Below are 7,103 nucleotides of genomic sequence, written 5' to 3' on the forward strand. Positions count from 1 at the left end.
GCGGAGGCCTCACCGCTCCCTACTACTCCCACCGCTGGCCAGGCCATCCCTCCACTCACCCACACCCCCTGTTATTCTACGGCGACGGCAGCCTCACACCGCAGCCGAACCAATGAACCCTCGTACTCCTCTCCGCACGGGCTTCCACTGCCGCGTCTTCCCCGGCTCCGCGTCGTCCCCTTCCTAGGCCTCGCCGTCGTCCACCGCCCTGGTGCTCTCGGCGCGGCGTGGTCAACTTGGTCAAGGAACGACTTTCATCGGAAGAGTACTGTACGTGGAGAGGCAGACAGCTGGGTCCATGGCGGCCGCAAGGAAGTGCCTACTTATTACGCCCAAAATAATTATTCCTGCACCTGACAGCAGGGACCCATCGGACGGGCCACCGTATTTCGCGAAAAAAATGTTTCCCCCCTGACTGCTGGGACCCACCAGCTATATCTTCGCACACAAGGAAGTGCGTCCGGGCAAAAAAAAATGATTCTCCCCCCTAACAGCTGGGACCCACCAGCTATATCTTCGCACGGAAGGAAGTGCCTGACAGTCGGGACCCACCTGGCCGAAGCATACGTAGCGTTGTCATTCTGGTCGCGAACGTGTACATACATACTGGTCAATGTAGAGCGCGCACGTGTCGTAGTACAGGCGCGCATGTAGCATGTACACGTACGTACAGCGGCCAGTGTGCAAGAAAGAAAATATGGCCACGTACGTACATACGGGCGGGGTCTCGAACGCCTACTCGCGCGTACGTATGGCCAGGGCTCGTGTACATGGCTGGGTCGGAACGGAGAAACTGTGTCGTCATCATGTTCATGGGGAGCCAACCGGCTGGGTCGGAACGGAATGCGTTGTCGTGTTCATCGGGAGGGCTTGGACGGAATAGCCGATGGAAACGAGGCCTCGCGTACTATAGAACAGAGGAAACGGCCTTGTGTTCGACCGACCATGTTCGAAACGGGATCCTGTTCATCGGGAGGGGTCTGGCGTACCGCAAAACAGAGGAAACGGACCTCCTATGGTCGAAACGGGGGTCATGTTCATCAGGAGGGGTGTGGTGTACCACAAAACGGAGGAAACAGACTTATGTTGGAGCGCTACGGTCGAAACGGGGGTCCTCTTCATCGGGAGGGGTGTGGCGTACCGCAAAACGGGACTCCACAGGATACTGTTCATCTCTACCGTCGACCCCCTCCACCCTCCACGGGCTACTGTTCATCCACCGTCGACCTCCTCCAGCCTCCACCTACGACTGTTCATCCACGGGCTCCTGTTCATCCAACCTCCACCGCGCGCTACTCCACCGGCTACTGTTCAACCAGCCCTCTCCATGGGCTCCTATTCAACCACCCCTCCACGGGCTACTGTTCATCCATCCCTCCACCGTCTACTGTTCATCCAGCCCTCCACGGGGTGGTCCTATTCATCCATCCCTCCACGGGGTCCTGTTCATCCAGCCCCAACCAACTCGATCGATCGGGGTCCTGTTCATCCAGAGGCAACACCACGGGGTCCTGTTCATCCACCCCCACCGGGAACTGTTCATCCAAACCCACCCCAGCAACGCTCACTGTTCATCTAGAGGCAGCATCGATCGGCTTCAATTAGTAGGAGTAGCGAAGGAATCGCTCGATCAGGTTCAGTTAACAGCCATCGATCGATCGCTCGGGTTCAGTAACGTGTAGCCTGTAGTGCAATCACGCGGGTTCAGTTAGAGCCCAACGCCTCGCACCCACGCGCGTGCGTGTACGAGAGAAACGCGCATCGCTCGGCCCCGACCACCCACCATAACCGGGAACACCTCGATATTTTCCTCGCCCTCGCTTCTACCATGGTTTTTTCCGTCATGGACGGCCCAAAGAATGTCATGCAGCTGCGTCTCCGGCCTGCCCAGGACGAAAAGCCCATTTTCTGTCATGATTTTTTGTCATAGAAGTAGGAGCCCACCACATCTATGATGATACCGGGTTTTGTCACAATTATCGTCATCGAAGTGTCATAAGTATGATAGAAAAAAATTTCATTTGGCCCAAAATGTCACGGATGTGTCTTTTTTTGTAGTGTCTGTAGAGTGTATTTAATCTATCGATAGCCGTGTCCTCGGTCATGGGCACAAGTTCGTAGTAGGTCACACTATCAGGTATTGGTCGAAATGGAGGATAAACTTGAAATAACTAAGATGATGAATAATGCGTAACAAATAATGTGATGACTTGGACTATGAGACAGTCATGAGTAATCATGATGATGTGTTGATATGATCACGAGATGAGGTCTCGGTGAGTGTTGAACCAAGTGTGGTTCCGTTTGTGATCCGTGAGTGATCACCGTTTGGTTACAAGGCAACCCGTTGAACCTAGTATGGTTCCGTTTGTGATCCATGAGTGATCACCGTTCGGTTGCGTGGCAACCCGTTGGTAACAGAGTCCAAGGGACAAGGTGCACAAGTTTGGTTGCATTGCATGAGTAATATATTGTTATTTGCATTTAAAGAACCATGGTAAAACAAGAGATGGTTGCATAAAGTTAACATGTTATGTCTGCATTGGATATGACTGGTAGTTTAATTTTCAGCATAGTTTCATGATGCCATGCCATGTTTTGACTGAACTTATGCTATGTTTTGTTGTTGCCATGTTAGAAGTAAGTTGATATACCATGCTATTGCCATGCTAGTAGATGCCATGATGTTGTTCATGCTTATTTTGATCCATGTCTCTAGTTAATATCATGTCATGTTTAGCTTCAGCTATGAGATAGGTTATTGTAGACGCTTGGTTCTTGCTTTGTCATATGTTTGTTTGGATGCTATGTATTTGGTTGTCTTGCAAGTACATTCAATGTACTGACCTGGCGTGTCATGCCAGTTTTGTAGGTCATTCCTGAATTGTTCACTTGTTCCATCGTGCTAGGCCGTAATCTTGCCAATCTTGTGAGTTGTGGAGCCCAGCCAGAGTTGTTATGCTGCCAAACCAAGACTTCCGCCGCCATTTAAATAGACTTAGGGCTATGCCAGAAAATTGTATTCATCAATGATGTAATCATATACACATATGTTTGATGAATATTCTTGTACATGGAATGCTGTATCATGGACCTGTCGTGCGTCAGGTGTTATCCTGGGCTGACGTGCGAAGGCCCCCTGCTCCATGCGGATCGGGGTGCCACAGGAGATGGTATCAGAGCAGCCAGGCTGGCATAGGTTATCCTAGCATTAGATCACCGCTACCATTAACCCGTAATGACCCTAAGGGATTTGACCCATCCCTGTCAACCGGCATGGCCACTGTTAATCAACAGATAGCGCAGTCGGGAGTGACACGTCCTCAACCCGCTGTCCCCGCCTAGTTATCTATGGAACGAATAGCAACCCTATCCTTTCTGGTTGACCGCACCGCTTACCCTTCGCTATTAACGGAAAGGGGCCACACCATGCAGGCATGTCCTGCATAGCTGCCTATAAAATCCCCTTCCCGCTAGCCGTATCGCTCACTCCTCAGTCAGCCATGTCCTCGCAAACAAGCCTAGCTAGTAACACCCCAACCATGACTCGCGCTCTCAAAGCTCCCAAGTTTTACACCCGCACCTTTGCCATCAACCATGCAGGCTTTCCACCTCTTCTTACTAAGATGCTCACCAAAGCCTTTGGCTGTAATGCTAGCCCCGATTACCTGGTGTTCCAATCGGCACCCGTCCCTCACCTTCACCACTATGATGCAAGAGTGCAAATCTGCCCAGGTCCCGCGGCAGATGGTCAGCCCTTGGTTTTTCTGGGCAGAGCCATGCCCACCACTGATTTGGCAATTCAGGCCGCTGCTGTGGAGGCTATCCTATACCTCCGAACCAAGTTCCGGCAAGTGGCAGAGAGGCGGGAGTTCTGCTTTTTCCCCGTTGTGACAGAAGCAGGAATTTAGCCTCCTACCACTGTTCCGGGAGATGACCCAGCAATCGCTAGCCTGGTGCAATATATCACTACCCAGGGGATGACGGTTGCCATGATGCTTGCTGAGTTAGAACTATGGACAATGATGCGGTACGAGTTGTCATGGAAGCTTATCGTGAGGCTCGTAAATTTGCATCTCAAGCCGCTCACCAAATGCCATCCGAACCAGTGCTACCCTCTCAGCCTGTGTTATGGCCTAAGCCAAACATCGTCACCCTCGACAAGGCTCTTTACCGAATCCACCAGCAGCATTTGCTTGCATCAATTTGAGCCACACCCCAGCAGTCGAACCCCAACTCATAGTAGTGTCGGACGATGGAGATGGAGATTGGCTCAGTCTTCGTCCTCCTAGAGAGCCCCAGCAAGGCCAGTCCTCTGCATGACCTCAGTCACGCAGTCAGGTGTTTCTTCGAGTAGGTTGGTCTGTCGAGTCATCCTCGATATGAGGATAGAACTATGTATCCCGGAATGAGTTGTTTCTTTTAGCACGTAGCGAGTTCGTGCTTTGTTGTATGCTTGCACTGTTTGTAACCCGTATGATGTGTTAGTATGCTTTCTTGCTTTTCATTTTTGTGTTGTTTTTTGCTTGTCTCTCTGTCAAGCAGAAATGTTTGACAGGGTTGACACTATGTTGTTAACAAGATTTTAATCAGTACGGCACATACACTAAAAACAACATTGACTCGTCCTGAGTCTCTAATAAAATGCGCGCTGGTGTAGGTATATGTACACCAGGATTACATATACCCACTAGCATTAAAACACTTTAGTATGTTTTGTCTGGTGTGTTTTTCCATTGCATGTTTATTGCCTCTGTCTGCTTGTTAGTTTAGACTACACTTCATACTTCACACATACCTGGTTCACCCATGAGTACATTCGGGCAGTACTCAGGGGAATGCAAAGTCACATATCCCTCTCTACCTGTGCATACCCCGTGTGCCGGATTTCTAGACCTAGAGCCTCCCAGAGGCATTTCCGTCTGGCAATTCCTCCTCTCTAATTCTTTTACCCGATTTCATTTTCGGAGGAACACTGCCAACTTTATTTCACTCGATCCAGTACATCTACCCCAATACAAATTTCCACTCCGATTCTACCTCTACACCTACATTTTGTGGAGCTATCCGCGAAATTTTCCCGTACCCCAGTGTGCTTCCTGAGCTGGTACCGCTACCTCATCTGCATCTGGACCCCACCACCACCATCGTCTCTGCCTTGCGTGGCGCAGGCTAGCTGCCACCACAGCTCCACCGCAGCACCCGATCACTCCGCCAGCGCAAAGCGGCGGAGGATCAAGCGTGGCGGAGGACCATCCAGTGCACCATCTTCTCCTGCATCTTGAGCCACCACACCCAGCCGCGCGTTGTCCCGAACCCGATCATTACTGATGAGAATCAGCAGGAGAATCGATGAGCCGATTAGCGTGCCCCGCAGCGCCACGAGGAACTACTGTAGCGCCGCCAAGAACAGCTCCTCGCCCAAGGAGCTTGGCTCGATCTCGCCCAAACCGAAGAGGTAGTAGAGCGGCATTGTGTTGCTGTGTTGAAGGAGAGCCGCGCTGCCGTTTTTATAGCCCAACTCAGGTGTACAGTGAGCGAGGTCCAGGAAACCGCTCGTCGCTCGATCACTGGCGCCCAGGAGGCAAATCCGCGAGCAGTGTTGAGAAGGTGCTGGCCCGCGACGTGAGTGCTCGCTACACCGGCGTCGTGCACGCCACGCACTACGCACTACTGCAGGATGCTGCTAACGCGACACTACGATCGGAGACCCTTCGAGAAACTGTGTGCGATGCCATAGTCGCAAACGATGTTGTATGAAAACCGTCAGAAATGTGTAAAACTTTTGCGATGACGGATGCATCAAACACGATTCAAGTTTTAGTTGCGTGTGCGATGAAGGGCATATGGCTCAGTTCAGTGAGCTGTTTGCGATGAGGAGGAACAAAAGAAACGGGCAGCCAGATGGAGGCGTGTGCGGTACACAGCATACAGTTCACTCGGATGAACTGTTTGTGATTAGGCAACACAAAAAACGGTCAGCCAGATCAAAGGTTTGTGTGATATACGGCATGCGGTTCACTCGGATGAATTGTTTGCGTTGAGACATGAGAACAGAAATGGTTCAACTTAACAAGATGTGTGTGATACGCGGCAAACATGTCTGTAATTAGAAATGTGTCTTAAGACCGATAAGAACACAGATGGTTGCTACTAATAAGACATGTGTGTTGTGCGATGGGATTGCATCCAGAACAACAACATATATATAGACACACACTTATAAGGACATGCTTGCATTTCCAAATTAAACATCCACTTACATAGGTGGCTACTACAACCATGGCATTTGCACACACCAAAGTAAACTATTAAATGCATAATTACATAGGTGGCTACTACACACATGAAATTTCCACACAAACCAATAAAGTAAACTATATATTACATGCATGATTAACTAGCATAAACGATCATCTGATCATCATCTACTTCCTGTGACGCTTGCTCTTCTTGTGGCTCGATCCGTGCTCGTCAATTAGAGTAACGAGGCACTTCCTCATGTCAACGATCCGCCTGTGCATCTTGTAGCATGTGTACACGCTCTTGGCCGCGAACCTGAGGTGAGGTTCATCCAGTTGCCGCATCCAGGCCTTGTGCCAGGATACGGGACTTGTTCTCTGGGCATCCTGCTTCATATTTTTGTAGTAGGGGTCGATGATGGCCGAGGCGAGTTCGACCAGGGAGTCCTGCTTCGTGCTGCCCCAGACCCTGTAGTGGTCATGGATTTCGACAAGGTTCTTGCAGGCCAAGCTCATAACACTGAGCGCTTTTACATCGTCTTTGGTATCCACCATGGCGAACTTGTAGTCGGTGCTGTTGACAAACTTGTTGAAACGGTCGCAAGGCTCTGTGGCCATGAAGTAGTGGTAGATGAGGACATGATGGCGCTCGCACAACTGGGTAATGGCAACCTTCTGATCTATGTCGGGACGACCGGCGGTGTACTGGAGGTCAATGCCGACCACCTTGTACTTGTCTCCAGCAAGCAACTGCTCAACGCTGTTGATGTAGTCGTCCACCGCGACCGGGTTGATGGTGTACACCACCGAGAGATCCGTCTCCCTCGCGTGGGTCTCCACTCTATGCTCGCCGAACTCCAT

The sequence above is a fragment of the Triticum aestivum genome, chromosome 6D (assembly GCF_018294505.1).
Source record: "Triticum aestivum cultivar Chinese Spring chromosome 6D, IWGSC CS RefSeq v2.1, whole genome shotgun sequence".
NCBI lineage: Eukaryota > Viridiplantae > Streptophyta > Magnoliopsida > Poales > Poaceae > Triticum > Triticum aestivum.